The sequence below is a fragment of the Octopus sinensis genome, linkage group LG6 (genome assembly GCF_006345805.1).
Source record: "Octopus sinensis linkage group LG6, ASM634580v1, whole genome shotgun sequence".
In the NCBI taxonomy this organism is placed as follows: Eukaryota; Metazoa; Mollusca; class Cephalopoda; order Octopoda; family Octopodidae; genus Octopus; species Octopus sinensis.
In genome coordinates, this window is record NC_043002.1 from 90675735 (window position 1) to 90702503 (window position 26769).

At 37.1% G+C, this 26769-nt stretch overlaps 1 protein-coding gene and 1 non-coding gene across 9 annotated transcripts in view; one reads left to right on the forward strand and one right to left on the reverse strand.

The window, feature by feature from the left end:
* LOC115212914 (pleckstrin homology domain-containing family H member 2) overlaps positions 1 to 26769 on the forward strand; it is a 1355391-nt gene that overhangs the window by 917156 nt on the left and 411466 nt on the right. The window lies entirely within an intron of this gene.
* Trnag-ucc lies at positions 12868 to 12939 on the reverse strand. Its single transcript has one exon. It is a non-coding gene; the product is annotated as a tRNA-Gly (tRNA).

The window sequence follows — 26769 nt, forward strand, 5'->3', positions numbered from 1 at the left end:
ATTGACCAGTGTTGACTATCTCATGCTCTGAGACAGCTTGGATATTGGTTTCCCAGTCTATCCCAGGTTCGTTTGGTTGTCCAACACTGTAGACAATAATACAGTTATAATAATAATGGTGATAATTCAAAATAGACTGCAATCCATTAAAGTTGCATATTTGTGAACTTGTAGACTTATTTGGGGGTAAAGTCAGATTGGTATAGCATTTCTTTCTTTCTGATTGAGCTGATCTGGGACACAAGAGTTCCCAATGAAGTTGGTCAATTGATGCTACCATTCAATGTATCAGTTATAACATAGCCATAGGTATAGAAATTGACAGAATGGTCATGGCTGGAATATACATTGATGATAAGTGTGTTTGATCAAAAATGATTGCCCCACAACTTTATCTTTCTTACACAGTACCTTCATAATCTCTTCCACCTCTGTCTCTCTCTCTCACTTTTTCCCTCTCTCCCTCTTTCTCATATTTCTCTCTAAATCTCCCTCTTTACTTTTTCATATCATTTTTCCCCTTATTTTTTTCTTCCTCTCATATTTTCATTCATTAATCCTACACATCCACCCACTTACATCCACCCACATCCATCCACCCTTTTCATCCACCCATTTACCCACATTTTTCACAGTTTTCTTCTCTCTCTCCCCCTCACTTTATTAAATTACTCACTTCCCTCTTACATCTCTCTCTCTCTCTCTCTCTCTCTCTCTTTCTCTCTCAAAATTTGCTTTCACTTTAGTTTCCTCCTCGCCTTCTTGTCTTCCTCCCACCCTCACTCTATTACACTTCTATTCTTTCCCCATTCTCTCTCTCTCTCTCTCACTCTCTGTCTGCCTGTCTCTCTCTCTCTTCCTTTTCCTCTTGTTCAATCATTCACTTCCCTCTTACATGTCTCTCTCCCTATCTCTCTCCACCCAACTCCCCCCACATTCTCCCCTCCCACTTCCTTATCCTTGTTATCCTTGCACTATCCCCACCATACACCTCTCACCATCATCTACACCCTACCCCTTGTGCTGCCCTCACCATCACCCCCTTAGAAGCTGCACCAAAACCATTCAACTACACTAACTTTCTACATTCCAACAATATTTTAACTTTATGCTTCAACTTTACACACTTCTACATCCACAGTCGCCCCCCCCCTGCTCCTCACAACCACCACCACCACCACCACCACCAGCACCCCTACTATCTTGGCCAAAACATCACTCCAGCACACCATCTTCACCATCCTCACTCTCTTCCAAGACCTCCACCATAACAACAAACAAATCAGCATACATGCACACATTCACACTTACATTATTTCACACACACACACACACACACACACATTCCTATTCTCTCTCTTTCACACACAAACTTATCTCTCACATTCACCTTTATTCTCTTTTTCACTTTCACAGCCTTGTCTCTTTTCTCTCTCTCTCTCTCTCTCACACACACACACACACACACAAAACTCTCTCTGTCTCTCACACATAACCTTCTTTTGTTCTCTTTTACTCTCTCTTTCTCTTTGCCTTATACACAGCCTTATTGTGCCTCTCTCATTTACAATTAGACCATTATCCTCTCTCTCTCTTTCTCTACCTCTCTCTCACTTTCTCTCCCTCTCTCTCTCTTTCTCTCCCTCTCTCTCTTTCTCTCCCTCTCTCTCTCTTTCTCTCCCCCTCTCTCTCTCACACGTGCACACACGTGTGGCACACAGTTTCTCTGAACTTTTACTGCTCTGTAATTCTACTCCTTCTCCAAGTTATTGTTTAGTCCCCAGGGTGACTTATAATCAAAGGAGTTCCAACCATGACCATCCAGTCATTATTTTCCAATTGATAATATTTCAAAACTACATTATCCAATATAAACCCCCAGAGTAAGGTGTGTTACGAGGGAGATTTGGTTGCTATTTCTTGCAGGTCATCTAGGTGCTTCTCTCACAAGTTGATAATTATATAAACCCTAGCCATACATATACTCTTCACACCCACACTCTACACCCTGCCCCACTCACACACAATCTCATCTGTTGTTGTTACTACTGCTATCTTGGCACCAATTCCTAATCCTTAATCTTTAATAAACCATTCCCACTATCATCATCATCATCATCATCATCATCATCACATTTTGATTCAGGAGTTATTTGAGTGAACATCATTATATAGTCCTCTATGTATGTAGTGTAGTAACACTCCTGGTCATTATTGTCTTGGATAATAGGACCCATAAAACTGGTTATTCGGTTTACATGGCATATAAGTGTCCAGGATCACAACATTCCTCTTGAATAAGATGCCAGATCATCACAAGGTTACGTACACATTTGCAGCTGAATAGACTGGAATGGACTGGAATGGACTGGAATGTCATGAAACGAAGTGTTTTCCTCAAGAATACAACACACTGCCTGATCTGGGAATTGAAACCATGATGTTGTGATCATGACCTTAACCATAGTAATGGATGGACCACCATTATAGAGTCCCTGCATACATATTGATTTCAAATTTTGGCTCAAGGCCAGCAATTTCAAGGGTTGGGATTAAGTCAATTACATTGAACCCAGTGCTCAACTGGTACTTATTTTATTGACCCCAAAAGGATGAAAGCAAAGTCAACCTTGGCAGAATTTGAACTCAAAAGATGAAGATGGAGGAAATGTTGCTAAGCATTTTGCCTGACATGCTATTGATTCTGCTAGCTCACCACCTTGGTCCCTGTACACATATTAATGTACCACCATTATAGAGTCCTTGCGTATATTGTAATGGACCAGCATTATACAGTTCCTGTATACAAAGTAATGGAACACCTGTCTATATAGTAATGGCTCACCATTATATAGTCCCTGTGCAAATAGTGGTGGACCACCTTTATGTAGCACCGATCCAATGACTTAGAATGATCCCGCATCACCACTACTAATTCTGTAGCACTTCTATGCCAAGGATATGTGGAAGTAGTCCTTGACTTAAAAGTTCTTCAAGAGAAACTGCTTGTGCTCTTCTCATCTCCTATAGAATACAAGAGTTGTTTTACTACTGACAGTGTTCTCTAACTGATAGGGTGGTGTGAGCACTTAGCAACATTCTACATATCAAATGCCCAATCTTGGCTTAAGCTTCATCCAAGATTTCAGTTCAAAGACACAAGCTTCAGAAAAACGAATGTCTCACATGATGGATGCCAAAGCTAGATCCTCTTCATTTTGTATCATTGTCATCTCTGTCAGAATAGTCCAGATATTTCTGAAGGTGTGTCAACCTAGGTGCATGCTTGTACCTCACAGTTTTCCTGAAGGAGGTTGAGTGATACCTTTTCTCAAACCCTATTGGGCACATCTTTCAGATTCCATGCTGATACCCAGGCCACGCATATTTACATATAAAACAGAACAATAAAACAGAACAATAAAAAGTGGAAGAAAAGGCCCCTTACCCTGCATTTGTCTATCAAGGCCTTTGTAAGGGCTCTACATAATCTTTGTCATTTAGGAAAAGTTTCCTGAGAGAACAATACATATCTGGTGTGATTCTCACCAGAAATCTCCCCTGAAGTAAAAATTTTTATCTTTATTAGAATATAAAGACTCCATGAACTTATTCTTGTTTTGAAGAACTGCATAAATGAGAAGTTTGCTGGTGAGTTGTTGTTGTGTATTTGTAATTTCTTTCAGTTCTTGTTGCTGCTGATGCTGTTGTTTTTGTTTTTGTTGTTGCTTTTCTTGGTGTGTCTTTTGCTATTGCTGGGGTTGATGTAGTTTGTTTTTCTGATGATATTGTTGTTTGTGTTGTTGTTGTTGCTGTTGTTGTTATTGGTCTTATTGGCTGATTTGACTTGTGTAATCAGGTCTTCTGGAGCGTGGTTTGTGCTGCTGTCATTTTTGGTTTGGAGGGTCAAACTAGCAGATTTATCTCTTCAACCTCACTTGCTTTTGAATGCCTTTTCTGCAAGGTACCAGTATGTCCTGTGGTCAATACATTCGCCAAAAAATTTTTCAAACCAGTGCCCCAGCATGACCACAGTCTAATGACTGAAACAAGCAAAAAATAAAATATATGACAAGGATCTCTCTACTTTGGTCCCTGTGGGGCTGCATGTTGGTATGCCGCTACGTTCTGAGTTCAAATTCCGCCAAGGTCGACTTTGCCTTTCATCCTTTTGGGGGTCGATAAAATTAAGTACCAGTTATGCACTGGGGTCGATGTAATCGACTTAATACCTATGTCTGTCCTTGCTTGTCTCCTCTTTGTTTAGCCCCTTGTGGGTAGTAAAGAAATAGATATAATGTGATTATGATAAACTTATTTGATAAGCAACCATCTTTCTGTTGCAAACAGCAACAACTGTCTCGTGCTGTTTACCTCTTGTTAGCTTAGGCTTCTTACAGGCATTTTCCCACTTGTGTTGAAGTGGGAAACTGATGTTTTCTTCCTTTTCTTGTTATACTCTTATAGAAAATGGGATTTTGGGGGATGCTTTGTACCTTAGTTATAGAAAGTTTCATCAGTCCTTGGCATATAATATCTCATTTATATTTTTAGCCTTTTCTTTCTTACATCCTAATGACTACTTACCCCAGTGGTTCTTAACCGTTTTCTTGTCTGTGAACCTCTTTGATTTCTGTTTTACTCTACTGGAACCCTATGGCTATTCAATGTTTGAAAAAATCCAATTATACAATTTTGCACACCTGTGTAATTTACGTGGGTGATAGTCAGGATAAAATTTGTTAAAAAAAGCTTCTACTCTTGTAAAATTCACATCCAAAAATTTTCAGAGTTGCTGATATAGCCAGAGGAAAAAGGTTTTCAGTTTAGTTGTATTTAGCATAATTTCCCTTATGATTAGATTGTATTAAATTTTCATTAATTAAAAAAACTTTCTGTTTAACAGGTATTACATTGAAAGCTATTAAATTACAAAGTGTTTGTGTAGTTTATAATAAATTTTATTTTGCATTTCTTGCCCACAAGAGATTAAGTCTGATATTTAGCATACTGCTGTATGTCTTCTCAAATCACGAGCACAGGAAAAGTTTTTGATAAGAATTACCCACAAAAACAAAGCTGATAAATACACACAGGTGTTGCAAATTAAGTTTAATTACCAATAAACATCAGCTTGGATGACACTTTGTTCAGCCAACAGAGGAAGGTGACTGATCAAACTGATTATGTAAACAATTCTTTTCAACATATTTTCGTTGGAACCTTTGATATGGAGTGTCGAAATTTTAATCCCTTTCGCACTTATAAAATGTCAAGCAGACTTAAAAATTTGTCATTACCATTATTGTCAGTATGAGCAGAATTTATGAATCGTTCATTGCAAAGGAGAAATTAAAAATGTTGAATATGCATTTGAACCTGGCAATAGAGCTGCCTTTTAATGTTACTGAAGCCAATGTTCAAAATTGGCGTACAGAGTACGACAAACTTAAAACTGTGTCTAATAATAATCAGGCAAAAATGAAAAAATACAATTAGCATTATCCATATCATTACATTTTTTGGTCAGGAATATCCATATCACTATGTACGTCAATGGTGTTCCATTATGATAAGTAGAGACTCCAAGCAATGTAAAATCTGGCCTGGGCCGTGTTTACCAGCATGAATGTCAGACTTCAAAAAGTAGTTAGTCATTTAGTGGTTTTAGTAAATTTAAACAGAAAAAGAAAGCATTATACCGTCCAGCATAAATAAAAGTTAAATTCATTATATTTAAGCCATTATTTTTCTGCAAAAACCTATTCTGACATTAAATGAGTCAACTTCCGATATGAGTGTTTACATTTTGTACGTCGTCTTTCAACAAAAGAATAATTTCATAAAATTCTGGAGATGTAATTTATGCATAAATTTATGCATAAATTACATGGGTTTTTATGGTAATTAATGTTATTGTTCCAGCATCAAAGCAGTGCTCCAGTATCAAGGCAATGCTCCAGCATGGCCACAGTCAAATAACTGAAACATTCTTTAAAAGAATAAAAGACTATTTTGTGTATTATAGAAGTATAAGCAATATGACCCCAAAAGCCACATGGACCTTGGTTGGGAACCACTGGTTTAATTCATTCACTGCTGGTTATCACAGCAGACTAAATTTTTGTTTTGGTTTCATTGCCATCATCATTGGTGACAGCATTGGTGTTGTCAGCATCAGCAGCATCTCCCTTTGAAAATCACATGCAGATGACATGGGTGTGTTTTCCTCTCTGATGTCATTTGTCATTGTAATGGTTATCATCCCAGCATTTCTAGCAAGATAGTTGTTTGATGTCATTGTAGCCCTCTCCTTTTCTTTTTCATGTAAACATTCTTTCGTTCTCTCTTTATTATATTCCTGGGTGGTGGATATCTTCATTTTCTCACAAATATCTGGTACATTATTTGTAACAATTTCAGCTTGTGTTTTGGCTGAGCCTTCAGTTTTAAAAGGCCAGCAGATAGTATCTTAACTTTTCCCTTTATTGACTGAAAGGAATTTTCCTGAGATGTCCTGAAGTGCCTTTTGTAATTCTTATCCTGATGGATAATTAAGTCCCCTTCCACAGCAAGTAATTTTGCTCTTTGCTCTCTTAGATTAGTTCCTGGGGCCAAAAACTACTCTTTGGTCTTACAAAATTTTCCCCAGTACTTTTTTTCATGGAAGTTTAAAAATTATGCTTGTTTTGTTTTTTGCATAATTGAGGTAAGGTTTGGTTTAACAGAGCTACTATATGAACAATTTCAAGTGTAAATATTGCTGTCTTTGAAACCACCTGTTAGACTGTTTGGAATATTCTTGTATATTAATTTTTCTTTTAATTTTTAATTTTTTTTTCTTTTTGTTAATTCGGTTATTTTTTGGCTGTTTTAGCTTTTTCTTTGTTGGCTGTTGCAAAATTTTGTCGTACTGTTTTTGTATTGGGTTGCTTTGAAAGTGAAAATATTGTATACATAAATAAATAAATAAGAAAAAGGCTGTAAAAACAAACCTTCTTCTTAATTGTCTACCCTCCAGGTATAGAGGACAGGATTTCCTCAGAGTATTATAATCCTTTTTAGCAAGTAATCCAAAGAAAATTCATTTACTTATGCTATAAATATAGTCTAACTTCAGAGCTAAGTAAACAAACATGTGTACGCTTCGAGAACTAATAATAATAATGATAATAATAATAATAATAATAATCTACTTCCCATAATACTTCCTTAAATATCTGTAAAATAAGCAAAATAATTCTCCTTCTCAACCCTACAACTGATGCTTCACCCCTATCATATGTGTATGTATGTATGTATGGACATGTATGTGTGCATATGTGTATGTGCACATAGAAGCACATGCTTACACACACATGCATGCACACACACGCACACACACACACACACACACACACACACACACACACACACACACACACACACACACAGAAGACCCTTATTATAACAGACTGATGTTATCCTGGAATACAAGTTCTTCATTAGCAGGAATTCTGTAGATGGTTACTGGCATACTTACCAAGGATGGTATTTCACCCAAACTGCTGGAATCTTACATCCAGCAGCCCTTAGGCATCAGTCCCTCTACATTGCTCATTTTCTTCATTTATTTATTTATTTATTTATTTATTTACCTTTTCTGCTTCTCTCATGCAATATTGAGAGACTTAGCTATTTATTGCTCACAAATTCCTTCCCAATATAACCCTGCTTTCTTCCATAGCAACCAAATATAGTTTATTCGCATTCTATTCTCACAACCAGGTGAAGAACTTACACTGGCATTGTATTTTGCATGCATACACATATGTGTGTGTGTACTCCATTCACCTCCCCTATAACATATACACATACACATTAACACACATGCACACACACACATACGTGCACACACCACAGTGGCACTATCATAACAGGATTGTTAGATGTAATTTCAGCATAAAGTGACAAATGTCACACTGTTTTCCTATTATGGAAACAACTCAAAATACCCAAATGCATTAATTATTTGGGAAATACATTTCTAAAGCTCATTCCAGTGGGGACACACTCGCACATACATACATGCATATATATATATATATATATATATATATATATATACACACACACATATACATACATATGTATATATACATATAAACACATATACACACACACACATATGTATACACACTCATGCACACATGCAACTTTACATTCATTGCTTTTCTGCCATTCTTTGAGGAGCTAAATATATTTCTTATTTCTTTATTGCCCACAAGGGGCTAAACATAGAGGGGACAAACAAGGACAGACAAAGGTATTAAATCAATTAGATCGACCCCAGTGCGTAACTGGTACTTAATTTATCGACCCCGAAAGGATGAAAGGCAAAGTTGACCTCGGCGGAACTTGAACTTTGAACGTAACACCAGACGAAATACCGAGAAGCATTTCACCTGGCGCGCTAACGTTTCTTCCAGCTCGCTGTCGCTAAATATATTTTTTACAATAGCAAACTACCAGCTTTGGTAATTGATCAGTCCATGTATAGTTCGTGAAATCTCTTGAGTGTCGAACACAAATCAGTTTGAGACCATGAGAGAACCTCTATGCAATCACTTGTTCTAGCTGAAATAGTAGCCACATCTACCTCAAATCACATCTTGCTGTCTTAGAAATGTTGGAGACAGGTGTTTGTTGACCCGGGAAAAAAATCAGACAGTCATAGTTTAACACTTTTAAATATAGGTTTGCTTCATCAGAGTTGATCTAAGATTAGACGACAACTATAGCCACAAATATCTTTTATCTTTTTCCTGTTTCAGTCATTAGACTGCATCTTTGCTGGGGCACTGTCGTGACGTTTTACTCAAATAAATTGACCCCAGGACTTATTTTTTAAACCTGACACTTATTCTATTAGTTGCTTTTGCTGAACTGTTAAGTTACAGCGATGTAAATACATCAACACCAGTTGTCAAATGGTGATGGGGGCAAGCACAGACACACAGATACACACATAGGTATATATACATATATATATATAAGATGGTCTTCTATCAGTTTCTGTCTACCAAATCCACTCACAAGGCTTTGGTTAATCCAAGGCTATGATAGAAGAGACTTACCCAAGGTGCTGCACAGTGGGACTGAACCCGGAACCATGTGGCTGGGAAGCAAGCTTTTTACCACACAGCCACACCTGCACCCATGTTATTTCTCTTCCAGTATCTTTTGTCCTTTGTTTTTCTATCTTTTACTTACTTCAGTCATTGAACTGCAGTGATGCTGGGACACCACCTTGAAGGGTTTCAGTGAAAAAAAATCGACCCATGTACTCGTTTCTTTTTTAAAGACTGGTAGTTGTTCTACTGGTTCCATTTGCCAAACCACTATGTTATGGAACATAATCAAAGCAACACCAGTGGTCAAGCAGTGATGGTGGTGGGGGAACAAACACAAACACAATGTCCTTCTTTCTCTCTCACACATGCACACACACACACACACATATATGCATGCATACACACACATGCACGTGCACACTCACACACACACACACATATACACGATGGGCTTCGATCTGTTTCCATATATATAAAATCCATACACAAGGTTTTGGTTAGCCTGAGGCATCTGCCAAAAGTGCAATGTATTGAGATTGAACTCAAAACCTTGTGGTTGGGAAGCAAACTTCTTACCCATTTCTTTATTACCCACAAGGGGCTAAACATAGGAGGGACAAACAAGGACAGACATAGGTATTAAGTCGATTACATCGACCCCAGTGCGTAACTGGTACTTAATTTATCGACCCCGAAAGGATGAAAGGCAAAGTCGACCTCGGCGGAATTTGAACTCAGAACGTAACGGCAGACGAAATACCGCTCAGCCTTTCGCCCGTCGTGCTAACGTTTCTGCCAGCTCGCCGCCTTACCACACAGTCATGGGTGTTCCTATAATCCATATATTCTGATTTCTTTTTAGATTCCATTACAACAGCTGCTAATTAAAGTGACTTCTGATTTAAGACTTTTAGATTCAACTTATTTGTTAATATGTAAATCAATTCATGCTGTTTAGCTTGAAATCAGGCATATCATTCCAGATTGATGTGAATTGAAGTTTGTTAAGCTCAGTGCCAACCTCCTGTTGTTAAACATGATGTTAACTATACATTGTCTAGGCTTGGTGCCAAGTGCAAGTCATTGAGCTTGATGTTAATACCAAGCTGGTAAATTTCGGTAGATAAAACGAAATGCTGGTGATAATATCTAGTTCAGGGATTCTCAACCATTTTATTTACATACGAACCCCTTTCATTCCTATTTTACTTGGGCAGACCCTCATAGCCCTTTGATGTTTTATATTTTTATAATTAAATATTATTTGGAATTGCTTAAAAAAAAATTAAGATATTTGGTGTATCGAGGAAGTGTAAACAATTTATTGCACATAAATTATAACAAATCGAAAAAAAAAATCTTTTATTGACCCCTAAAAGTCATAATAACCCTGGTTGAGAATCAGTGGACCTAACTGATAAGTTTTCTGGTAATACTTGGTTGAAAGCTGATATCAATTCTTAGATGTTCTACTCAACAGAACATGACTTCAATTCCCTTTACTAAATTTTACTCTGGCTCCAGATCTTATTCATTGTTCTCATCTTTCTGACATTATCTATCTTCCTGCTAGCAATTCACTGGGGCACAAGTCTGGGCAAGATTGTTTTGTGGATGATCAGCAGTAACCCATGCATACCAGTCTCCCCTCTCAATGCCATCAATGTTATCTAAGGGAAAGGCAAAGACCAATATAGTTTGGCATGTCTGATGTCGCAACTCATTTCTACAGCTGAGTGAACTGGAGCAATGTGAAAATAAAGCGATTTTCTCACGAACACAACACACAGCCCAGTCCAGGAATTGAACTCACTGCCTCATGATTGTGAGCCTGACACTCTAACCACTGAGCCATGTGCCTTCACAGCAATCACATAAACTCCCTCTTAATGTTGATGGTGGTAACAGTGATGTCAAATATAAAAATAAAGTTCAAAGATGAATGAAGAGGAGGGGGAAAGAGGAGGAGAGATAAAGCTAAATTTCAAAGGAAGGCGAAGAAGGAACTACAGATGGGTGTTTTAAAAATATAGGGATAGCATTATATTTTAAGCAAGTCTAAATTTGGTATTTCTCTATGAGATTGAGTGCAAGTTTTGTTGCAAAAGCAGTATTTGTATTGTATTTGGGTGGGTGGGGGTGGATGAACCTTTTATTGCCTGTTTAATTTTTTTACCTGTTTTTAGGGTATAGTAATGTGGTATTCACTTTCATTATTGAAAGTTTTTTTTTTCTGTTGTTACATAATAAATTTAGAAATTTGGCAGTCGTTATGGTATGGCATGTGTAGTTACTTAGGAATCTGAAGAATCTGGCTTTTTTAAAAAACAAGAAAGAAAAAAAATATTTCTGTTGGCCAGCACACTTAGAAATCTCTTATTGCAACTTTAGAAGTGATAATATATAAATTAGTGTGTGTGCGTGTGTGTGCATAATATATCTTTGTGTTATGTATATATATGTGTGTGTGTATATGTATATATATATGTGTGTGTGCATGTGTAAGTATATGTGTGTGTGTATATATATATATATATATATATATATATTATATATATATATATATATATATATATATATATATATGTATGTATGTATATATACACACATGTGCCACACATACAGAGAGAGAGAGAGAAAGAAAGAAAGAGAAAGAGAGAGATAGCGTATTTACTAAGTGAGATAAAAAGTCATGGTCGAGTATTGAGAATCAGTACAATGAAACCATTTAACAAATCATTATGAAACCTTCACCTTTGAACTGAGAAATTTTTTGCTTTGTTTTTAGTTGCTGTTAGAAAACTTAGTAGAACCTTGTACACTCTCTTTTACTCTTTTACTTGTTTCAGTCATTTGACTGCAGCCATGCTGGAGCACCGCCCACCTTTAGTTGAGCAACTCGACCCCGGGACTTATTCTTTGTAAGCCCAGCACTTATTCTATCGGTCTCTTTTGCCGAACCGCTAAGTTACGGGGACGTAAACACACCAGCATCGGTCGTCTAGCAATGCTAGGAGGACAAACACAGACACACAAACACATACACACATATATATATATACATATATATGACAGGCTTCTTTCAGTTTCTGTCTACCAAATCCACTCACAAGGCATTGGTCGGCCCGGGGCTATAGCAGAAGACACTTGCCCAAGATGCCAGGCAGTGGAACTGAACCCGGAACCATGTGGTTGGTTAGCAAGCTACTTACCACACAGCCACTCCTGCGCTTATATTTAATTTTTCACTGTTTTCCTAGGCCATTACATCTCCACATGTGAGTACATAGTCATGTGCACATGCACTGTCACAAACTATCTTAGGTGGCCATGGAGAGATTTTTAATTCAATAATAATGAAAGTTGTTATTAACAAAATAATTAGTGACAAGGTGTTGTTATATAGGTTCAATCTTGGTTGAATTTTGTAGCGGTGTTGGTATGGTGAAGTTTTGGATGTGGTGGAGCAATATAGAATGAGGTATATATTTCTTAACAGAAGAATACCTATTTCTTTATTACCCACATGGGGCTAAACATAGAGGGGACAAACAAGGACAGACATAGGTATTAAGTCGATTACATTGACCCCAGTGCGTAACTGGTACTTATTTAATCGACCCCGAAAGGATGAAAGGCAAAGTCAACCTCGGCGGAATTTGAACTCACAATGTAACGGCAGATGAAATACCGCTAGGCATTTCGCCCGGCGTGCTAACGTTTCTGCCAGCTCGCCACCATAAAAGCTATCACCTGCGTCAGCCGGGAGTCGAACCCGGATCAACTGCTTGGAAGGCAACCATGCTAACCGTTACACCACCGACGCTGACAGAAGAATACCATGTGTGTATAAGTGATATTTGGTGTAGTGAATAGGGAGCACACAGAAGGGGTTGGTGTTTTACAGTGAGACAGTGTTTGGAATGAAAGACTGCTTGTAATATTTTAATATGTTTGTGTGCATATGTATGTGTGTGTGTGTGCATTAGCCAGTGTATGTATATGTGTGAGTGAGTGTGTGTTGCAGAGGTGATCTAGGAAGCTGAGAATGAGGGGAAGTAAAATAGATGATGTGGAAGTAAGGAATTACTGGAGTCTAGAATGCCTCTAAGTCAATGTCTGAAGAGAGAGAGAGAGAGAGAGAGAGAGAGAGAGAGAGAGAGAGAGAGAGGAGAGAGAGGGAGGGAGAGAGAGAGAGAGAGAGAGCATTTAATAATCATACACAGGTTCTGCAATGCCACTGATTGGTGTTGTTGATGCTTAGCTCTCTGATCATGCAAAACTATGGTCAAAGGTATTCCAACTATGACCATTCCATCTTTTTATACATCTAAGACTATTGTTTACCATATTTTTTATTCCTATTAAGACAATAAGATGTAGAATTAGGGAAGTTTGGCTAATATTTGTTATCAGGTTGAATGACTATACAGAGCAAAGGGTCTCAACAATCTTTTACCTATGGACCCTTTGATTTCTATTTTACTGTGCTGGACACTCATAGCCACTCGATGTTAAAAAAAAAGCATATTTTTAAAACTAAATATTATTAGGAATTGTCTAAAACAATTAAGATATTTTGTGCATTGTAGAAGTATACGCAGTATATTGCACAGAAAATAGACTCTGTCAACTGCCAGTGGAGTAAGCCACAGGTAGTATGGAGGTGGATGCACTGTGAGTGTTGCTGTGAGAATAAGTTAGGCTGAGCAAAGTTCAGAGAGCTCTTGCTTCCACTGGCAACAAGGAGCCTCTCTCTCAGAGTGAAAGGCAGATTGCATGATGCTTGTGTGCGAATAGCTATGCTACATTATTTCTTTACTGCCCACAAGGGACTAAACATAGAGGGGACAAAGAAGGACAGACAAAGGGATTAAGTCGATTACATCGACCCCAGTGCGTAAATGATACTTAATTTATCGACCCCGAAAGGATGAAAGGCAAGGTCAGCCTCAGCGGAATTTGAACTCAGAACGTAACGGCAGACGAAATACCACTAAGCATTTCGCCCGGCATGCTAACGTTTCTGCCAGCTTGCCGCCTTGACAGCTATGCTACATGGCAGTGAAACATGGGCTGTGACAGCCAAGGACATGTGCAAGCTTGTAAGAAATGAAGCCAGTATGTTTCACTGGGTGTGCAATGTCAGTGTGTATGTTTGTCAGAGTGCAAACATCTTGAGAGAAAAGTTGGAAATAAGAGGCATCAGATGTTGTGTGCAAGAGAAACGACTGTGTTGGTGTGGTCATGTGATGTATATGGATGAGGACAGCTGTGTAAAGGAGTGCCGATATCCAACTGTGAAAGGAACCGGTGATAGAGGTAGACCCAGGAAGACATGGGACGAGGTGATGAAGCATGATCTTCAAACGTTGGGCCTCACAGAGGCAATAAATAGTGACTGAGACTGTTGGTGATATGCTGTGCCGTCAAGCCAAGTGAAATCATAGTCGTCACTGATGCTGGTGTCACATTCCTGGCACCCATTTTGGTGGCACGTAAAAACCTACTTTTGAGTGTTAGGCTTCATGGAGGCAAAGTGGCTGAGCTCCTTTTAAGGGTTCAGCCTCACGGAGGCAATGGCCATGATCTTTGGCATTATGTTGTGCTTGAGAAGAATCCCCATGAAGCCAAGCAAAACCACAGATATGGTAGATATCAGTGTCACGTAAATGGCACCCTTGCCAGTGTCACGTAAATGGCACCCTTGCCAGTGTCACGTAAAAGAACCCATTGCACTCTTGGAGTGGTTGGCATTAGGAAGGGCAGCCAACTATAGAAATCATGCCAAATCAGACTGGAGTTTGGTGCAGCCTTCCAGCTTACCAGCTCTGGTCAAACCATCCAACCCATGCCAGCATGGACAACAGACGTTAAATGATGATGTGCTGATGATGATGATGATGATGATGATGATGATGATGATGATATGTATATTCAAGAGAATTTTTAATTAAAACTTTATTTCATGTTTTAATCACTTATTACATACTTGTATCCCATTCTTAAGTAACCCATGCCCTATCAAAATATTACCATGTCCTACCAATCTCCTTTGAGATTACCATGCCCATCTCCTTTGAGAAATGCTGCTATAACTAATGACGTGTGAATTCTGCACAAATTAGGAAATGGTAGCTAGTGAAATTTTGCATATAGAATTATAAGCCTTCACTATATATTGACTATAAAAAATAGTCTAATATTAGCCCTGTGATGGAAAATCACCACCACTGCCACCACCATCATCATTGTCTCAGTGTTCACTTTCTCATGCTTGCAATGGTTAGACAAAATTCACTGAGGCAGACTTTTTTAACAGCTGGATGCCCTTCCTGTCACCAATCCACACCTGTTTCCAAGCAAGGTGATATTTCTTCTAGTCCATTGAATGAAAAGATACAAACATACATACTCACTCAAGTACTCATAAATACATACATACATACATATGTACATACATACATACATACATACATACATACATACATACATACATACATACATACATACATACATAAATACATACATACATACATGCATGCATGTGTGTGCATGTGCACATATACATCTACCAAATGCACTTGCAAACGTTTGGTTGGTTCATAGCTACAGTAGAATCGCTTGCCCTAGATATTGTGCAGTGGGACTTTGCATAATGTTGTGATACTCCTCAACCACACAATCATGTATGTATGTATGTATGTATGTATGTATGTATGTATGTTTGTATGTATGCATGCATGCATGTATGTATGAATGTATGTATGTAGGTATGTATGTATGTATGTATGTATGCCATAAATCAGTTTTATTTCAAGATTTCTTGCCAGAGGAGAAAGAGCTGGTTTCTAACCTAGATCCGAGGGTCCTTATGTATGTATGTATATATGTACGTATGTATGTGTTTGTATGTGTTTGTGCATGTGTGTGTGTATGTCTGTCATTTAATTCCTTTCTCAACTCTCTATATTTGCATGCAGATATAGTTGCATATTGAAACTATTATCTTGCGTGAATGTGCTTATGATTTCAATGTATGTTGCTCTGATATACATGTATATATATATATCCAACAAATAACGTGAGTTGATGGGTATTTCCTGCATCAGCTTCACATAGAAGCCCCAGCCCATCCACAGTTCTTGGATCACAGGACAGCCTGCTATGCTTAGCTTGGATCGTACAGCGACCTGCTGTACTTGAGGAGACCTATTGAGTCAAGTACATCAACATCAAAATATCAAATGGAAATTGTAGTTGCGATACCTGTGCCAGTAGCACATAAAAAGCACCACCCGTACGTTGCTGATGCCAGTGCTGCCTTGACCGGCTTCCGTGCCGGTGGCATGTAAAAACCACCAACTGATCGTGGCCATTGCCAGCCTCCACTTGCATGTAAAAAGCACCCACTACACTCATGGAGTGGTTGCCATTAGGAAGGGCGTCCAGCTGTAGAAACACTGCAAGATCAGAATGGAGCCTGGTGCAGCCTCCTGGCTTCCCAGACCCCGGTCAAACCATCTAACCCATGCTAGCATTTAAAACGGATGTTAAACGATGATGATGATGATGATGATGATGATATAGATATATATTCATATATATTTGTATATGTATATATATATATATATATATAATATATATGTATATATATATGCATATGTATTTGCACATATCTGTAGATATATCTATCCTTTTCTATATTTATTTTCAAAAAAACATTCTTAATTTCATACACCTTTCTATCTCTCTTTCCTCCTCTGATCTCTTCCTTCTTTAGTCCTTACCTCCCCCTACTCTCTTTGTTTCTTATCTCCTCCTCCTTCTTTATATCCCATCTCTCCCTATCCCCATTTTTTTATCCAATAAACTCCAAAGAAGGCAATAACTATATATGTTTATGAATGTGTTTATTGCTGTGTACCAGAATGTAATTATGTGTGTGTGTGTGTGCATGAATGTAATGTAATCTATGTATGTGAGTGAGTATGTTTGTATATTATACTGTGTGTATACTCGTGTGCTATGCAGTGTATGCAATGCAATGCATGTATGTATACATGCATGTATATATGATGCGTATGTGTGAAGTGAATGTAAGTTTGCATATTATACTATGTATGCTTGTATGTTATGCAATGTATTTAATACATGCATGCATGTATGTACACACGTGTGTATACATGGTGTATATGTGTGTATGAGTATGCGTATGAGTGTGTGTGTGTCTGTGTATATACATACATACATATATATGTGTATATATATATATATATATTTATATATATGCATGTATTTAATCTATGTATGTGATTGTGTATAGTTTATGTAAATTCTTCAAGAATATATCACTTTTTGCCTTCATATCAAAACTTAATATCAATTCTTATCTTTTTATTTACCATTTTCACCACCACCACCACCACCACTATAATCTAAGAATATTTTATAATCCATATGGTGTTTTTCTGATTTATCACCAGTATGCAGAGACATGTGTGTATAATACTATAGACAGGCAAGAAACATTTGTCTAAAGTCCAATATTTATGGGATTACAATGCAACTTGGATTTTATCGATTGGTATTGGATATATTTTTCATGTTCCATACTTTAGCAGTTGGTTCTTGTGATTCTCTACATAATTTTAATTTTATTCTTCCATCTTGCTTTGGTCCCCAAAATGTCATTATTGCAATTGTTTTGATAGAAATTTTATATACATTACAAGATTTAGTTAAGACAGTGTAAGCACCATTACATATTGAAAGAGAATGGTAAGGATGGTAAGGATGGTCGTTGATTAGGTTGGATGGCTGTTAGTTGTGGGAAGAAAGTTCTGGAAAATAGGAAATCTGAAGCTAGTGAGAGTATAGAGTTGGTGCAGCTGGAAAATGAATACTTTAGTCTAAAATCAAGGACTCAATAAAAAAGAAACGGAAAGAAAAAAACCCTAAAAACTAGAGTAAAAAAAAAAGAAGACAAAGTGCTTCTTACAATGCGAAAATGGTAAGTTAAATAACATTCATATATTTCAAGTTCAAAGGCCCATCATCAGAAGTGGACAGCTTAAAGAAATGTAAGTTTATGTAGATCCTACCATGTTGATTGGCAGAAATATATAAAGGTTACTTAACTTTCTCTTTTTGCATTGTTAGAAGCTCTCTGTCTTTAGTATTTATTTGTTATATTACTTCTGTATCACAATGCTTCAAGCAAACTACAATGCTCTTCCAAAAACAAAATATGTATCAATAATAAAGGTGACTTTTGAGAAAATATATCCTTATACTCTTTGACTCTTTTACTCTTTTACCCGTTTCAGTCATTTGACTGCGGCCATGCTGGAGCACCACCTTTAGTCGAATCAAATCGACCCCAGGACTTATTCTTTGTAAGCCTATTACTTATTCTATCGGTCTCTTTTGCCGAACCGCTAAGTTATGGGGATGTAAACACACAGCATCGGTTGTCAAGCGATGTTGGTGGGACTAACACAGATACACAACATATACACACACATATATACATATATATATATATATATATATATATATATACACACATATATACGACGTGCTTCTTTCAGTTTCCGTCTACCAAATCCACTCACAAGGCATTGGTCAGCCCGAGGCTATAGTAGAAGACACTTGCCCAAGGTGCCACGCAGTGGGACTGAACCCGGAACCATGTGGTTGGTAAGCAAACTACTTACCACACAGCCACTCCTGCTTCTTATTAGTTTCTCTTGTGTAAAGCAGAGAAGAAATGCATGTCCTCCTGGAAAGAATGCTTGTCTGCTGTATGTAATTTTCCCTGCTGAACTTAGTTCCTACACCCTTGATAGGTAAACAGTAAGAAATAAAGTGAAATTAAAGTCATTTCTTTATAACATCAGTTTATAGTTAGTTATCTTTTTTCTGTTAGGCATTTCACTATTTTGGGACATGTTAGTGACAAATTTGCTTGATTAAGGCCGGTATCATCAACTGGGCTTGATAGTTGTACCATTTCCATATGATGCTGCTGTAGAACTTAATTTTCTATTCGTAGAGAGGAACAAATTTAAGAGTAAAAGTGTAAAACAAAATCTAACTAGCCAGATCTACCTCTCACACCTACCTTACAATATCATTTTTGAAAATGCATGTTCACATCATCACTATCTTGAATCTGTGGAGGCGCAATGGCCCAGTGGTTAGGGCAGCGGACTCGCGGTCATAGGATCGCGGTTTCGATTCCCAGACCGGGCGTTGTGAGTGTTTATTGAGCAAAAACACCTAAAAGCTCCATGAGGCTCCGGCAGGGATGGTGGTGATCCCTGCTGTACTCTTTCACCACAACTTTCTCTCACTCTTACTTCCTGTTTCTGTTGTACCTGTATTTCAAGGGGCCGGCCTTGTCACTCTCTGTGTCACGCTGAATATCCCCGAGAACTACGTTAAGGGTACACGTGTCTGTGGAGTGCTCAGCCACTTACACGTTAATTTCACGAGCAGGCTGTTCCGTTGATCGGATCAACCGGAACCCTCGTTGTCGTAACTGACGGAGTGCTTCCATCCATCTTGAAGCTATCAAGACAATGTATAATTAACTGAAAACAATATGAATAAATAAGTATTACATTTGACAGAGTAATCTGAAGGCTAAAGACAGAATATTTTATTCCTTTGTTGCCCATCCACCTGAGACCTCTACCTCTGATTCTGTTATACCTGTCTACCTACTTGAGGCCACCACCCCTAATTCTGTGATGCAAATATACCTGTTTTAACCCTTTAAGATTGAGATTAATCTGTCATTATTTATCCTCATTGTTTTGAATTTAATTATACACTATCTTGTAGCTTGCTTTCAGTGACATAGTAGAGTAGGTGTGAGAGACCAGATCTGGCTGATTTGAACATAGAATACAGATAATATTTGGGACAGATATGGCCATTTAATACTAAAGAATTAAAGTGTTCATATTTAAAACTTATCATCATAATTTTATTCAAGTAATTTTTAATTTTGTTCCCAAAACCACATTAATATTGATAAAGTTAATTAATTCACTAAATTCTTTCAATTTTTTCATTACTTCCATAATTAATTGAAACATATAAGTAGAGCACATAATTAGAGATATAACCCATAAAAAAGGTTAAAGTATTTAGGAAAATAAACAATTAAAATCTCAGATTACATCAGATATAATTAGTGTCTGTCATATTAATTTTGCCAGTTAATGTCTGTAAAATACTAATTTGCTCAATACTTTGATTATAACTCAGTTGATTAATTGATATACCTCAAGGCACATCTATGGTTGTGTGGTTTGCTTCCCAACTACATGGTCGTCTGGGCAAGTGTCTTCTACTATAGCCTCGGGCCTGCCAAAGTCTTGTGAATGGATCTGGTAGACGAAAACTGAAAGAAACTCACCATGTGTGTTTTGGTGCTTGTGAGTACCTTTGTCTAGACATATGATGGCTGTAAATGAGAATTATTGGCATAAAACTGATGTTGTTTGTTTCCAGTCTTCTGTGAGAAATAAGAGTGGGGTGCTGAAAAGTTCCTGGCTCTCATGGTATGTTGAAAGGCCTGGCTGGAGTTCTTTTAAAGGGTTTAGAAAAACTGAAGGACTGCTGCAATATATATGTGAATCTGAGAGGGGAATGAATATGTTGAATAAAATCATAATTAAACTGATCCTCTTGTATTTTCTTTTACCCAATGCCAGGAACTTTTCAGCATCCCCTTGTGTGTTTGATCATGGGGAAATATTACCTTGATTGAAAATATGTGAGTGTTGGTGATAGGAAGAGCATCCAAATGTAGAAAATCTTCTTATAGAAGGAACTGTAGCTTCATTTAGGAATTTTCAGCTCATTTTCATTGTATTGTTTGTATACAAATAATACATAATATTAATTCAAAATATTTGTCATCTTTCTTATAAATGGAACATGACCAATATCATGTGATCGACCAGGCTATCAGATGTTGCTACACATCGCTGGTCACAATGCACTTTGCATTGTTTTAGCCTTCAAATGATGCCACCCTGCTGGCTAAGTGAGCAGGCCAACAGAAGAGTGAGAGAAAGTTGTGGTGAAAGAGTACAGCAGGGATCGCCACCACCCACTGCTGGAGCCTTGTGGAGCTTTAGGTGTTTTTGCTCAATAAACACTCTGGGAATTGAAACCGTGATCCCATGACCACGAGTCCGCTGCCCTAACCACTGGGCCATTGCGCCTCCACAGAACATGACCAATATATATTTTAAAATGCTGGTCAGAGCATAAAGGTTTCAGTTAAACATTTAACCCTCTAGCATTTAAACCGGCCAAATCCAATCAAAATATTCTACCTGTTTCATGTTCAAATTGACCAGACCTAACTTCTCGCACCTACCCTACATTGTCATTCTAAAAATAAGCAATCATCACCTATGAACTCTCAAAGCTATGAAATAATGCATGATTACTTCAAAACAATGTGAATAAATGAGCACTAGATTTGACAGAGAAATATGAATGTTAAAGGGTAAAAACTTTTGACTCCATCTCTGCAGTGAATGCTAATATGGACAGATAGTCTTTAGCTTTAAAAATAAAGCAGAACCAATTTTATAAGTGTTAAATATATCTTCTTAATGAAGAAAAAAAATACAAGCAAACACAACTGATCTGTCAAATCAGTGATGCTTTTGAAATATTTTTATACCTCCTTTCTGTAATAAAAATTAAGATGGTAGGCCTAAAAATGTTTTCATTTCTGTAAGTCAGTAAACAAATTTTGGTTGCTTTTCATAATGGTTTTTATGAACAACTCTCTATGCAATTAAAGTATTGCACTCTTTTAGTTTATTTTTCCTTTTTGTTCCAATTTATTAAAAAAAAAAAATTTTTTTTTTTCAGAAATAAATTCTAATTACTTAGAAGCATTGTAAAAGCAGCCTGCTGTCAGTTGTAATATCTTTTCCAAAGCTACCTGCCATGTCATTGAATTCGATATACTTTTATTACCATATCCTCTCAGCTGATCATTTACAGCTTATCATAAAGAGGCACTATTAGACATCAGTATACATTTATTGTATTTTTCCTTTCTGCAAGCCCAAGATGTATCCATAAAACATGATTCATGTAAAAAGTTCACATAGATCATTTATGATTGGATATCAAGTTAAAAATAGATATCTTTTCTAATTTTCTGGTCTAAAGAGGTAATTTTCAGTTGGCAATTTGTTTAAGTAATGTCATTCAGATTCAATCTTGTGGTGTCAGAATCTCTTTGCCATCTGTCTATGTATATATCTAATGTGGTAAAATGGGCTTTACCCACTCACATGCTCTTTTCCTATCTGTCTTCCTTGTTTTCTCTCCCCACAACTTAGCCTTTGAATTCAATTCAGTTCTCTGTTAAGTGCACAGAATAGATATAGTGTTCCATTTCCTCTTTAACTACAAGGAATTGATGGGAATAAATACGGCAATTGGTTAACTGGTCTATTCAGAAGGCTGTGTATTTTTCCTTCTTTGAAGTCATAACAGCAACATGTATGTTTAAATTAAACCAAACCAACACTGCTCTGTCACTTGGAATCAAATCCTATAACTATGGAATTAGTTTATACAATGTTATCTGGGAAAACCTAGCAGAACTGCATCTTTTAAGGCATCAGTGTAAATTCTTAAAATAACTCTTTCTCCTCCCTTCTTTTTCTTGCTTTTCTAGTTTAATGAATTCCTTCTCTGAAAGCAGATGGAATACATTAAGAATCAGAGAATTGACTTGATAGTCTCTAAACTCAGGCTAGAGTTCTGCAGATTAGTTCTTTGTATCAAAAGGATCTTTTAGAAATGCATCATGTTCTTCTTCTCTCTGTCATTTACCAGCAAATTCAGTGAAAAGTAATTGCGGAACTATATTAGAATAGAATCTAGATTGACAAGTAAATGTTCTGGAAGTCTTTGCATAGACAGATTCATAAAAAGCAGGTTTTTATTAAAAAAATCCCCATTCTGGACTTCTTTTTGGATCAATTCTCTGATAAAAACATTACAAAAATACATAAAATAAAACTCCTTTTCCTCTAAAGATGTTTTCTCCTTAACGATAAGATGTAGTCTCTTGTCCTTACAATCTGAGTTCAAATTCTACCGCAGTTGACTTCACTTTTTTCCTTCCAGATTGTTTGTCGTTGTCTAGACACAGCTATCAGCTTTGGTCATGCAAACATGTGACCAAACTCCTCCTGGACATGATGACCATCAGGTTTTTTTTTCTCTGACATAATTTACCTCAGAATATATTATTCAGTATATTCTTTCTTATATACAACTGTAAGGTAATTTGAGAGATTTGACTACTGTTTCTAGTAAGTCAACCACTGATGTAATGGCTCTTTCACTGGATTGTCTTTCCAGTATTAATATTCCAAGGTAGATCAAACACACACACACACACACACACACACACACACACACACACACACACACACACACACACACACACACACACACACACTCATGCACATGCATGTACAATACATAACAACTATACATATGTTTATATATGTGTGTGTGTAAATATATATATATGTATGTATTTATATATATATGTATATGCATATCTATATCTATATCTATATATATATATATGTATATGCAATAGTGCATTTAAGCACTATTGAATTTTAATCATTTAAACAAGACGATCGACAGTTTTTATATTATTGTTTGTCATGAAAATTTAAACTTGTCAACATTGAAACTTTTAAACATGTTTCTCTAATTCATAATTCTAAATTTTTACCATTGATAAACAAAAAGTATTGTTGAAACTAGTTTAGTATATATGTTAATAAATCTATCTAAAAACATTTACAAGTATTTCAAATTTAGGTGCATTTTCAACAACGAATTTGGCTATACATACATACATACATACATACATACATACATACATACATACATACATACATACATACATACATACATACATACATATATATATATATAATATATATATATATATATATGCATGTATATGTACATGTGAAAGGGGATGGCTCAATGGTTAGCATGTCAGGCTTATGATCATGAGGTTGTGAGTTCGATTCCTGGACTGGGCTGTGTGTTGTGTTTTTGAGCAAGACACTTTATTTCACATTGCTGCAGTTCATTCAGCTGTAGAAATGAGTTGTGATATCACTAGTGTCAATCTGTCTCAGCTTTTGCCTTTCCCTTAGATAACATCAGTGGCATTGAGAGGGAAGTCTGGTATGCATGGATGACTGTTGGCATTCCACAAACAACCTTGACTGGACTTGTGCCTGGGAGGTTATCTTTCTAGGTGCAATCCCATGGTCACTCATAACCAAGGGGAAGGGTCTTTATATGTGTATACACACATATTATTTTTTCACTTGTTACAATTATTGGGCTGCTGTTATGCTGGGGGTACTACCCCAAGGGGTTAACTAACTCAGATTGATCTCATTATTAATTTTTTTTTCAAAGTGTTGTATTGGTTCTCTTGGTCTTGTTTTTGCTGTACTGTTAAGTTATCAGGATGTAAACAAACCAACATTAGTTGTCAAGCTGTGAGAGACAGGCACTGATGTGCATACACATGCACATACTTACACACATGCAACAGGCCTCCACAGTTTTTGTCTACCAAATTCACTTGCAAACCATTGGTCAGCCTGGAGCTGTAGTAAGAAACACTTGCCCAATGTGTTGCATGGTAAGACAGAACTTGAAACCATGTAGTTGCAAAGTGAACTCTTAAACCGTACAGACAGACACCTGGACACAGACACACACACACACACACACACACACACACACACACAATGAGCTTCTTTCTGTTTCTGTCTGCCAAATCCACTCACAAAACCTTTAGTTGACCCAAGGCTATATAGTAGAAGACACTTACCCAAGGTGTGTCACATATTGGGACTGAACCCTGAATCATGTGGTTGGAAAGCAAGCTTCTTACCACGCGGCCACTCTTGTGCAAATTTAGACAAACAAAGATGAAGAAAGCTATGTTAAATATAATACAAGGTAAACATGCTTTAGAGATGTATTTACAAAGTTATCAGCTTGCTGGGCCATTCTTATAGAAGTTACAGAATGAGTTGCAGTTCAATTTATTACAAAGACAATGAGCTTAGACGAAATGCAGTTTGGTTTTGTAACAGGAAATAGCTCTGATACTCTCTCCCAGATGAAGCAACTGTATGAGAAGTATTTAGCAAGATGTTAGCTACTCTGATTATTATTCAGTGACCTGAAGAAAGCCTTGCAAGTGTCCCTTATTCTCAGAAGCCATATCAGTAAACTGAAGGTTAGCAATGCACGCAGTGACAAATTCAGTATGTGTGTATGGGTACATCCGAACTTGTTTCTCAGTTCATGCCTACTCACTATTGCCCTCCTGTCTATCATCATCATCATCATCATCATCATCATCATCATCATCGTTTAACGTCCGCTTTCCATGCTAGCATGGGTTGGACGGTACTACCCCAAGGGGTTAACTAACTCAGATTGATCTCATTATTAATTTTTTTTTCAAAGTGTTGTATTGGTTCTCTTGTTTTTGCTGTACTGTTAAGTTATCAGGATGTAAACAAACCAACATTATTAAAACCAATTTTTCATGGGAACTGTTATATGATGATGACCATGTAGTCAAATTTGTAGCAGAACTAGAAAAGACATTCCAGGCATAGAACCAGAATCTGAAATCAAAAAGACCTCAAAGTTAACTTAGCAAAGACCAAAGATATAGCAAATAGGAAAACAGACAGGACACTACTTCCATCAAAGAAATGACCTTGCTTAATATGTAGAAAAGGAATGTGTAAATTTCGTACTGTGTGCTCAGTGCAAAAAATGGGTGCACAAAAGGTGCAGTGGTATCACAGGCAAGGTAACAGGGAAAGTAGACATCATATGTGGCAGATGCATAGCAGCTATAAACACTAAAAGTATGTGGGGAATAGATATTCTTGAATGCTCAAGCAGGTCCCTTGATGTTTTAGATAGTTATACTACCTAGTTGATCTAATTAGCTGTGGAAGATGATGTTCTGAAAGTATAATAGCCAGAGTAAGAATAGGCTGGAGAATGTAGAGAGAGCTATTATTTCTGCTGATTATTTCTTTTGAGTTATTATTTCTGTCAGATTGAAAGGCAAACTGTATGATGTTAGTATATGAATTGCTTAGCAAGGCGGCGAGCTGGCAGAATCGTTAGCACGCCTTACGAAATGCTTAATGGTATTTCGTTTGCTGCTATGTTCTGAGTTCAAATTCTGCTGAGGTCGACTTTGCCTTTATCCTTTCAGGGTCAATAAATTAAGTAACAGTTGTGTACTGGGGTCAATGTAAATTGACTTGCCCCTTTCCCCAAAATTTCAGGCCTTGTGCCTATAGTAGAAAAAAAAATGAATTGCATAGCTATATTGCTAGTGAAATGTGGACCTGAATGCTGAGGGGATGCATTGACTGGAAAGAAATGAAAATAGCATGCTGTGCTAGATGTGCAATGTCAGTGTGCATAAGGAGGCAGTAGCAGTGGTGGCTGCTGTTTTCACATATTTGTGTATTTGTGTATTTGGTTGAGAAAGTGAGTACATGCACTTTGT